The following is a 12165-nucleotide window of genomic DNA, read 5'->3' on the forward strand; positions in this document are numbered from 1 at the left end:
CCCAATATGTTGGGAAGGGAATATGGCTAAGATAGATTTTGATCCAACCTTGTATTTATTTTTAGAGGTTCTTCTATCAAAAATCCTCCCCTTGTATAAAAGGAGGTATGCCTTCTTAAAGACCGTTATAAAGGGCATCTATAATGTATAGTGGACTCCAGTCCCGAGCTATATCGAGGGTTTTCTTTGCCCTATTCTTTTTTCCCTGGTGCCTCCAGTTGAATACAGAAAAACTTTTGTAAAATCTTCTAATAATATAATATAAAGTCTTGATTACTATTGTGTATTAATGAATTTTATATCATATTAATGAATGTTATGTGATTGTATTGATTGAATGTTATAGTTCATAAATGGATGAAGTATGTAATTAGATGTTAATGGGGAATTTAGATCGATGTTAGGAGGAGTGGGGTGAGGCTAGATGAGTTTCCACCTTCACATGGTTGGCCTTGTTAAGTAGAGAATATTATAGTATTCTTGAAACCAAGTGAAGCTCAAACTAACATACCAAGGAATTGCAAAACCCAAATCCATCTACCTCTGATCTTCTCATCCCAATAAGTCATCTTTTCTACCACTTTTATTTGGAAGGGTCTAAAGCCTGATCAATTCATCATTTACATATCCTAAAATCATAATGCTCCAAATAAAAGAATGATGTGCTTGAATAATGCACACTATTTCTTTCACCCACTTTATTTGGATGCCAATTGCTTGCATCACCAAGTTGAGGTAGTGTAACTTGTAAGCTGCCCAAAATATGTGCTCATATCTCGCCTCAATTGATGCAGAGTCTACAGCCTTAATCCACCAAAATCTTCTTAAGTGCCTAGTAGCACCCAACCCATTGCAAGATGCCAAGCAAGGTTACCAACCTTTACCCAATGTTGACCTCTATCTCTCCAAGTAGAATCCACTTCTCTAAGGTCTTACCCCCTTTCTAGGGCTCTTGGAAAACTCGGGTCAAATTTAAGGCTTTAGGGACAGTAGCCCTCAATTACGCCAAATATGGAAAATTAGGAAAAATTCTTTCAAGGCTTCAAACAAAGACTGGTTTTGTCATTCCTAGTCCTATATACCTTAGTTTTTATTAAATATAAATACAAGAACTCCACCACTTAACCTTTGATTCAAATATGGTCACTTTCCCTAATGTTGCTGATGCTATCTTGCCAAATAGATTTTTCAGTCATTATGACCATCCTCATATAGCACAGTTGTGTGAGAAAGCTAGTTTATATATGCATGCACTTCAGGTAGGTGATTCATTGGGAGTACACTTGAGCTTTAATATAGATTGAATATTTTGTATGAAATATTGTCTATATGAATTTTTGTGGAAATCATTTTTAGGTTTACTCCATTTTTCCTTATGTCAAATGGTTTCTTAAGGAATATTTATGCATCATTAATATTGTAAGTTTGGTTACAACACTATATAGAGTTGCCTGATATCAAATGTGTCATTGTCAACACCCACGCTATTGAGCCATAGGTCTGTGAAACATCCTGTGCTCTTGAAATTGAATAGAAACTATCAATTCCCTTACTGATTCTTGAACTTTTTGGCCCTTGTTGAGTTCTTTGGGACCCTTTCTAGAGAGGGGGCATTGGAGTGCATGAAAGATCTCCTCCTTGGTAAAGTGGTGGATAGTGACCCCAGTGACCACATAATTTTCATCTATTACTCTGACCATGGAGGACCTAGAGTACTTGGTGAGTAACTATATTTGTTTAAAATTCTAATTATTGTCTTTAGTTGTCTCTAGTGGAATTTATGGTCAATTCCTATTGTTGGGCCATTGAGGAACCACTTGCATTTAGATTGTTTTATTTTTTCACTCCTCTAGGATAAATTTTCTTCTAAGTTACTGTCCACTTTTCTTGAAGCTTTTGGATAACCTTTCTTTATAAGACTTATTTTGTGATATTTAATTATCGCTTTCAAATATTATTTAGTGATTGAGAAATTTTGCTATTAGAGTTATCAAGGGGTATGCGTTGATGCATTTAATTTTGCTAATATAGATGTTATAGTTGTTTGAAATAATATTTTTCATACTTCACAATGGTTTTAGACTTTTAGATGGTGTTATTTTGGATATCATGCCTCTTTGATATCATCTGTTGGCTTACATTATTATTTAATAATGCTAGTTGAACTTGGTTTGATCTCATTGTTGATTGGTGGCATTTGAAAGTAAGTGCCACTAGTTTTAGCTTGGACTCACATAGGGTCATTTGACATAGCTCTCATTGTTATGAGCCTATTTGCTCGGTAAGAGAAAATAGGAGCCACTATGACCCCTGGAAAACCATTTTTACTGCAATCTCCATTTTGCTAAGTTGGTTGATATTTGTAATTATATCCTATATAATGAAAATGAAAATAGTTTTTGAACAAATCAAGAATTTGATTGCACTTGTATGTATAATTTCCTTTTACTTTCGTGAACTGACTCTCAATATCTATGTTTTGAAATAACCTGGTTGTTGGGGAATTTGTTGATGTTATATGTCCCTTTTTGGTTGTTTGTTTGGTGATTCTTACAGAGATGTCTGTTCCACTTTCTTGGTCAACAAGAATGAAGATATTACTTGGGGTTGTGAAAGGATTAGCTTTTCTTCATTATGCTGAGAAACCAGTTATCTATCGTGATTTTAAGACATCAAATATTGTCCTTGATAATGTTAGTATTTTCAAATACATTTTAACTACAAATATGAACTATATTTTAGTTGCTATGTTTTAAAGCAATAGTAGAGGGCTAGTTGGAAAATATCTACTAAACAAATCTAGGAAATAGATTCACATTAGTCCCACTTGAACCATATGCCAATGAAACCTCTTTCTTATCTTGCTGCTTTTCTAATGAACGATTATGTGGCAAAGCTTTCAAACTTTGGTCTTGCTAAAGATGGACCAGAAGGTGACCAAACTCATGTTTCAACTCGTGTCATGGGAACATATGGTTATGTAGCTCCTGAGTATATCTGGACTGGTATGCTTGTAGGATAGTAATATTCTACATTTAGTTGCACGTTATGCACATTGTATGTGCAATATGTGTTTATTTTATTTCACTTATCATCACAACTGGGTTTGCCAAGTTAGTTAATTTTCATTCTTAACTTACAATATTTTCATGAAATCTTGAATCACTTACCTGCTACTATCCAGTGATTTATATACTTTTTAATAAACAGGTCATTTGACAGCCAAGAGTGACATATATAGCTTTGGTGTAGCATTACTTGAGATTCTTACTGGTAGACGGTTAATGGATAAGACAAGGCCTAGTAGAGAATACAACCTGGCTGAGTGGGCTCGTCCATCTCTTAATGACAAAAGGAAGTTGATGCAGATACTTGACCCTCAACTAGAGGGAGAATATTCTGTAAAAGGAGTCCAGAAAGCTGCAAATTTGGCCTATCACTATCTTAGCCAAAATCCTAAATCCAGACCCCTCATGAAAGATGTTGTTGAAATATTGGAACCTCTCCAAATTTCTAATGATCTGTCAAATATATCTTTCATATACTGTGGTTAATGGTTTGACTACATGTGAGATTCATCGTCAGTCAAATGAAAATGGTAACTTGGCAAATGCCTCTTAGATTGCCATGGTGATTAACACTAGAAACAAAGTTTTGGGAGAAGAATCCTTATTCGCAGAAAAGGTTTTAAAACATCCAGACAGAGAATTGTCACTGTATGTTACTATCTACTATGGAGATGAAGTTCATCTGTTATTAGCTGAAATCAGATTCATCTGTTATCATCTGACATCATTAAGCTCTCTGTTGGATAACATAAATTAGCTGGAATCTATTCAATTCAATCATTCCAGTGACATAATAACATTGTTGTGTGTTTCCTTTGAAACTTCTTTTGTTTTTCATTCTTACACCTGACACATATGCATCATATTTCACAAACACTCTTTAGAATTTTGATCTTCTATATTTTACACACAACATTGTGCAACAAGTTCACTCAGAAATATACATTCACATGCCTACAATTTTTAATCTTTTTGAAAACTGAACTGATATTTCTCAAAATTTCATCTCACATACTCAATATCATAAAAATGGAAATTTATATCATATGAGACACATGCATCACCTTCAAATTTGATTTGAAATTTATAATATTAGTTGTCTATTTTGAACTACATGCAATTATAACTGCTCTAGCTTCTCCAAACAATAAGTTCATAAGGATTAAATGTGAAAGGTAAAGCTTTTGTTCTGTGTATATAAATTCTTGTGTATTTGGACTTCTCTTATTCTGTTAATTACTATGTAGTTTATCTTACATGTAATTGCCTCATTGCATATTTCACATTTCTGATCATTGGATTTATAGCCTATAATCTCACATGGAAAATATTTGAAAGGTAAAGCTTGTGTTTTTTCTCTATATATATTCTTGTATGTTTCATAATCCTGATAATTATTGTGGTGTTTCATATTTTTAGGCCACTAAAATGCAGCAAGCGACAAAAAAAGTTGAGGGGAGCATCTTTGAGAAGGATGAGAGCTCAAAAGAAAGCTACGAGGAGCCAAAGGCCAAGAAAGGCATTAAGGTAAAAGAACATGCCTTCCTTTACCTATGATCATTTACATCTATGTTAATTTCTGAAGAGATTCTTCATATTATGAACAAGGTTAGAATTTAAAACCTATGTTTATTTTCTTGTAAATTTTATTGAATTATCTTATAAATTTCATCAAAATTAGAGCGAGCTGTTTGAGTGCTCCAATATGTTTTATCTTATGCATTTCTGGAAGAAAACATTCCTTAGTTATTCCTTTTGATTCAACTTAGATATAATTTTGATCTTGTTGCTTATCAGTGGTTGCAATGGTTGTATGTGAGATATGTATTTTCATGTTTGAGATATATTCTTGGATATAGTTGTATTTTGTGCCATTCTTGAAACTTGCCAAAGTAAATGCTTTTCCCATTTTTAATGGTTTTTTTTTAAAACCATTGCATGCCTAGTTAGTAATGATCTTTCCTTAATTGTATTTTCACAGTAAGTTTTGGGAACAATTATGAAGGTGGAAGTATAATTGCAGAGGCCTTGAGTAAAGTTGGTAGGAAGGGTATAGTAACCCTTGAAGAAGGAAAAAGTGCAAAAAATAATTTATACATTGTAGAGGGAATGTAATTCGACCGTGGATATATTTCCCCATATTTTGTGATAGACAGTGAGAAGATGACAACAGAGTATGAGAATTGTAAGGTAACTAATATATGGATTGAAATTATTTTTTCCATTTTTAGCATGTTTTGAAAATGAGCACTTATCATTTAGCTATTGTAAGAGAGTGGTTGGACATGTATTAGGAATCAAGAAAATTTATGTAGAAATGAATTTATTTTTCTTTACAACCTGTAGCTCTTGTTGGTTGATAAGAAAATAACAAACGCAAAAAAAATCTCAGTTCCATTTGAGCATCAAAACCCCTGACTCTATTGTTTGGAACAAGAAAGATTCCTAAGAAATAGACTTGCATGTGCAATCATGTTATGAAATGAACTTCAGGAAATGAAATTTTTATAATTGAACATGCATAGCCATATCTGATTTCTAAAACCTTAATCTCTTCCAAGTTATATGCAAGTTCCCTAGCTTCATACTTTGGAGCAAGTGTTAGATAGGGCCGTTAGTAGGAGGAAAGGATGTATAATCCATTACATTTAAAATTTCACCCTCTTTCTTGGGTCATATATTATATATTCATGGGTTAATGAGTTTGACTCAAAAAATGTACAGTTGAACCCTCATAGCAATATCACAATTTGACTTGCTGTGGAAAATATCTTAGGCTTATCTATTGATGAGCTCAAGAGCTTTGTAATGAATGGTTCATAAGGCACAACACTTGTTGTAGGTTTTGCAAATGGGATTACAAGTAGAGTGGTTTAAACCATGGAGGAAACTCCTTAGTTAAGCTTGCTTGAGCCGGAGTAGTATTGGAATGGGTGAGCCTTTGAGGAAGTCGTGGTGCTTCACCTTTGTGAGCACTACCTAGATGCAATGAGTGCTAAGAGTTCCATTCATTCTCATGAGAAATGAGTTTGTGTGAACTACTATGCATGAATCATGGTTCAATGAGTTTGACTCAAAAACTACACTATTGAATCTTGATAGCAATATCAGAATTTGACTTGATGTGGAAAATATCTCCTACTTATCAATGATTTATGTGTCTTAAGTTTTAACATGTTACTTCAATAATAAATACACCTTCAAAGTTTAGAGTTCAGGCAATTTTTCTTTTCAACATTTTGTGGTTTTGGCCTAATATAAGACAATTATTGAAAATAGTAAGGTTTTTATATTCCAATTATTTATTATAAAACCACTTCCCAATTGAGGATTGGATTGTCATTTTGATGGTGCCCTTATCACTGATTTTAATTTGAAAAGTCATTTTTGAGAATATTGTTCTTAAGTCTGGAAGCTTTGCCTTGATGATAATTATGCCTTTAGTGCGCAAAACTATCTCTATTTTGCAACTTGTGATTTTGTTTAGATATGAAGCAATAATTGCATATGGTTATTGTTTTTAGTTTCAATGGTTTATCATAAACCAAGCATCAGTTGAAGCTTGGCTTGTTATTACTATAATTACTTTGTTGTTAATTGGTTCAAATAGTGACATTTGAGTTTTTGTTATTAGATTTTTTTGTGGATGGTAGAAAAGAGAACTGATGGAAAGAAAATGATGTCATATAAGAGAAAATAGTTTTCTTGAAATGATTTAACTTGTCACTAGTACAAATGTCAATATCCAGTGTTCAAATCCATAGCAAAACCACCACCTTTAGTTTTTTTTGGATGGTCTATTTTAAAAATCTAATTCTTGTATTTAAATTCAAAAACTAGTTGCAGTGGTTGAAATATTTTCCTTTTCCATGTCATCAAACAAGTTTGTATTCCTACTTGAAATGATATATTTTCTTCCCTTGTAGTATTGATCATGTGGAGTTTTTTCTAAAGCATCTGCATTGGGCATCAAAGAAGTAGTTCTAGCATATCTGGATGACAGTCTCACCTCAGATGATTTTCTTACAGGAGTAAGCTTCACTTCAGCTGGCTCTAGCTATGATAATTTTACTGTAGAGCTTGGGGTAGGCATAAACAAGTCATTTTAAAGCATTTCCATTCAAGCATTAAAATGGTTACATTATCAATGCATGTAATGTGGGTAATTTGTTGTTTGGGTTGAGAGCTTTTATATTTTTTGGGGGTTGTGCAGAATGTGATAGCATTGTGGAAGCAAGTGCAGTATTTCAAGGAATATATATCTCGAATAAAAGTCATTGTTGGGGTAGAGCATGCTTCAAGTATTGTAAGCAATGCACTTTACTACTTGGCTGCAAGGAATATTGATTGAGGTGTTAGTTATTTCTTCAATATAGGAAATGTTAACAGTAACCATGCTAGGATCTGTACAATGCTGGAGCCAAGAAGTTCATAGTAGCAGGGTTGTCCATCTTGGGATGTTCACCTTCAGAAAGAACATTTCTTGCTATGGTAGGGAGGCCATGCAATGTAAGAATAAATGATGCATCACCCTACTTCAACAGAAACTGGGCACCTGTTCTCTCCAACTTGGAGAGCTCACTACTAGGATCAACTATTGTTTACTCAGACATCTATGACATTGTAGTGGATGATGTTGCTTATCCCTTTAGATATGGTAAGTTCGAATGACACTATAATTTGATTTTTAAATTCAATTGTGTAAATATTTTTAGCATCATGATTTTGGATCAAACGAATTTGTGGTTTAGCATCAATGTTTTGGATCAAATGAACGTGTGGTTTAACATCAATGTTTTGGGTCAAATGAATTTGTGGAAAGCATAATATTGTAGCTACATCAACATTAATCTATTTGAAAAGTAAATTTTTTGTTTTTCAATTTGATTGTGTATGGTATTTTTAGGATCAATGTTTCAGATTACACTACAAGATCCATCATCAGGAGACAAGAATGCAAGAGTGAAGTGTAATAGATGATTTGTTGCAAGATGTGGAAGTGTTGGTGGTCCCATTGGGGGGCATTTACCACATCAAGGTTCACGTCAACCAATTGGAGGTATGGGATCTAGTTTCAACTTTGCTTTTCTTGAAAATCTAGCAAGCTAGACTTTAGTTGGAGTTTTTTTTGTCTCAAAATGGCTTGTTGACTCAGGTAATCATGTATATTTGCTAGCTTTTTGTTTGATAGGTAGGAAATACTAATAGTTGTAGAAAGTTGTGGGAAATGATTTTTGAACATTTGACTAGAGTTTGTATTAATGTGCTATGGTAGTTGCCTAATCAAGGATTGAGTCAAAGCCTATGGGATGAGAAATTAAATCATATTATGGGATGTGGATGTTAGAATCAAGGAAGATATTCTTTGGTTGTAGGCATCTAATGTTTATGGCAGTGAAATCAGAAGTTCTATAGGTAGTTGCATGATAGGCTTCCAATATTTTGCATGATTGCTCTATTTTATTATCCCCATTTTCTTCAGGTTGAAATACCTGTTTAATAGGTAATTGAATTATGGTATATGTCCTAGTGCAAAGTGTGTTCTATTCATGTTGTCTTTGATTTTGATTGACTTTTCATGCTAAAGTGTCAGATGGAGGACTTTCTTACGTAGTTACCAGATCTTATCAGTTTTAAATCAAATTCAACTTGATCCAGATTTTTTGCACCAGGCAAATTTGTCCAATTCATCCTTGGCTTTTTAATTCCTACACAAATTTTAGCGAATTCTTTCTTGGGTTCTAGATTTCCAATTTTTATTGATCTCCTAAACAAATCATTTTTTTGGACCAATTAATTATGGTTTTTGGACTTTTTTTTTATCAAACATGGTGGTTTTGAACCTTTAATTTTTTAAACCTAGTACCTAGGTTTTATGAATTTTGATCTAAGTAATGTGGTATAGCTTTGTACCTACCCTAGCTTTTACACTTTCAAGAAAGAATTCAATGGTTTGCTTATAAGTGATTTATGCCTTGGGTACCTAGAGGTTCTTGTAGCATGTCTAATTTTTTCGGGCTTATGATGCTGCTTGATATATATCATGATTATTCGTGGTTCCATTGTCAGTTCATTTATGTACTTTGATATTTGCAGCTCTTTGATGAAGAATTAGGTTATTCCTTGTATAATGATTCTTACTGGGACAATATGCATATCCTGCAATATTGGCTTGCCATTAGATGACATTTCATGGAAGCAGTCAATACAATAGTTCAAACACCTTACCTATCATTCCACATTTTGCATGCATGTCTACCAGGGTAGTTGCAACTTAAAAAAACATATTCTCTCAATATATCTATTTTGTGCATATCCAACAACCATAGCTTTTGATGACCACATTACATTCAGGCATCATGTCAAACAGTTCACATGACTTATCTATGCTTCCATTTGGCAAGCGTGTCTTCCAAGGAAAATGCTACTACTTCATCTACATCATTTGACAAAATCTTTTATGCTTTGATGGATGCCTATAGCTTATCCCAAAGCTCTCATTCAATAGTTATGAGATGATCAATCAAGAGGAAATAATTAAGAGCTTAGAGTGACACAATTTTTAGATGATCATATGAAATGAAATGGGCGTGCAAGTAGAAAGAAACCAGAAAGACATTGTGTACAGATGAAGGCATGAAATGGATGGTTTTGGAGCACTTAGCACAGACACTTAGAATTCAATACATATCATCATTCGAGATCAAATGGGTGTGTGGGATTATACACAAAGTGAATAATAAAGGAGGGAATTGAACCCTCCTTGAGGCTCACACTTGTTGAGGTCCACTTCAGCAATGGCCCTTCCTGTGAAATTGTTGTCTAAAACCTTTCTAATGAGATAATGTGTTATGAGCTCTTCATCAGTGGGATGGAATGTGAATCCAGGAGGCAGTTGTGCATCACCCATATCATGACTGTAACTAAAGTTAAGAGCCTCTATTATTGAATTCTCTTCCCTATCACCCATACTCATAGGAAGAGCCTCTATTATTGAATTCTCTTCCCTATCACCCATATTCATAGGATATGAATATGGGTGATAGGGAAGAGAATTCAATAATGGAGGCTCTTAAATTTAGTTATAGTCATGATATGGGTGATGCACAACTACCTCTTGGATTCACGTTCCATCCCATTAATGAAGAGCTCATAACACATTATCTCATTAGAAAGTTTTTAGACAACAATTTCATAGGAAGGGTCATTGTTGAAGTGGACCTTAACAAGTGTGAGCCTCAAAAAAAATTTTGACCAATGCTTGGTAGTTTTCTACCAAAGATTGGTCAAAATTTTGACCAATGCTTGGCAGTTTTTGACCAAGCATTGGTTGAAGTTTCAACCAATGCTGTACAGTTTTCTACCACCATTGGTTGAAATTTTGACCAATGCTTGGTAGAACTTGTGCCAACATGTTTGAAAGTTTTCGACCAACATATTGGTTAAAATTTTGACCAACTAGTAGGTTGGTCAAAATTTCAACGAGAAAATTTTTGACCAATGGGTTGATTGAATTTGGTCAAAAGTTAGTTGAAAACTGGGTCAAAATTTTAACAATTAATGGTCAGAAAATGACCTCAAACGTACTAGTGTATTATATAAGGACATCAAAAATAAAATGTGCTATAATATAAGCATAAGAAAATCTAACATGCTAGAAGTAAAGCATAAGATAATCCTACAAATATGGATAACATCATCTATCATATGCTAATCATCATAATAAGGAAATGTGTCAATAAACAACACCATCAAAATATGATATAAAAGCATTCCAATGAAAGCATAAATCACAAGAAAGCATACTTTGGAACCCGAAGTACCAAGTGAAAGCATCTAGCAACAGTCACACTAGGACAAGAGACCATCTCTGTGTATCGGTACCTAGTAGTGATATAGGTAGCTACACCTCCCAGCCACATGGAACCCACAGGCCTACTCCTACCATGCTGATGGAGATAATGATCCAACCATAAAAATACACAAGGACAATGTCCATGGCTAACACTCATGCCAGACAATATGATGACTAAACTCAAGACATAGACAATGCATAAACTAAAAATCCTAGTCAAACACTCAATGGGCTACTATGTAGGGTCTAACATCATGGAGATTCACTTGGCATTGACAAGCCCAAGCTCGGATATGTGCAGACTCAACTTCCCAACAGAAGGCTCACACACTGAAGCATTGTTTTATTATCTTAAATTTTATTACCACCTAGTGATTTATTTAGTTATCACTTACTTAAAACTTCCTCTGCCAACCCTATGGCATCATGACACTAGGCTATGAGATAGAAGCCCCCTCCATATGCTACCCTACCCTACCCATGTTCATCCAATGACGAGTACTCATAGGCATGCAAATTTCCAACCCAACCCCAATGATCATAACTTTTGGAAGTAGAACGAAAGATCTGGTCTTGCAAGTCACCCAACAAATGTATGCAATCATACTCGTGTGTGGAACACGACCATCATGAAGATCATTACATAAGGACTAGATGAGACAAAAATCAAAGAGTTACTCAACCAAAAATAGACTCAAGAGGACAGATGTGGCCTGCATCCCAATGCAACATAAAAGTGTGACAATGGTCTAACTAACATCTAAATGGATGATCCAGGTCTATGACCAAACTCATGCCAAGAAAACCTAAGAAAATAGGGTGTGACAAATTTAATAATTCAGCCGATAATCTTATTCTATTGTGGATGTCATAGAAAAGAAAGACGACCAAATTGCTACCACTATTAAAAAAAGACTCTGCTGTAAAAAGAGGCCTCTAGAAAGGATTAAAAGATGCAAATAAAATGGTTTTGTTAATGTATCAAATGCATAATATATAGATGGTGTTGCCTACTGTGCTTCCCAATCAATGGAATTATTACCTCTAGCTTTGATCCAACGGACTATATTTGTCTCTAAATTCTCCTTTCCTGCTCTGATCCAATGCACTGTATTTGTCTCCAAATTCTCCTTTTCTTCATCTTTATAGCATAAATTTCAGCTGGGTTTGTTTTACTCATTTATTTTTGAAGCTACATATTTAGGAGTTTCTTCAATAGAAAGACTATGCTTTTCCAATTTA

The 12165-nt window shown here is 34.1% G+C and overlaps 2 pseudogenes; both read left to right on the top strand.

Annotated features, from left to right (window-relative positions):
• Positions 1-2558: 2558 nt before the first annotated feature.
• LOC149571947 (putative serine/threonine-protein kinase PBL8) lies at positions 2559-3621 on the top strand (annotated as a pseudogene).
• Positions 3622-3627: 6 nt separating this feature from the next.
• LOC149571948 (GDSL esterase/lipase EXL3-like) lies at positions 3628-8048 on the top strand (annotated as a pseudogene).
• Positions 8049-12165: the final 4117 nt, after the last annotated feature.

Source organism: Cupressus sempervirens, chromosome 2, assembly GCF_028749045.1.
Source record: "Cupressus sempervirens isolate cs-2001-9-10 chromosome 2, ASM2874904v1, whole genome shotgun sequence".
Classification (NCBI taxonomy): domain Eukaryota; kingdom Viridiplantae; phylum Streptophyta; class Pinopsida; order Cupressales; family Cupressaceae; genus Cupressus; species Cupressus sempervirens.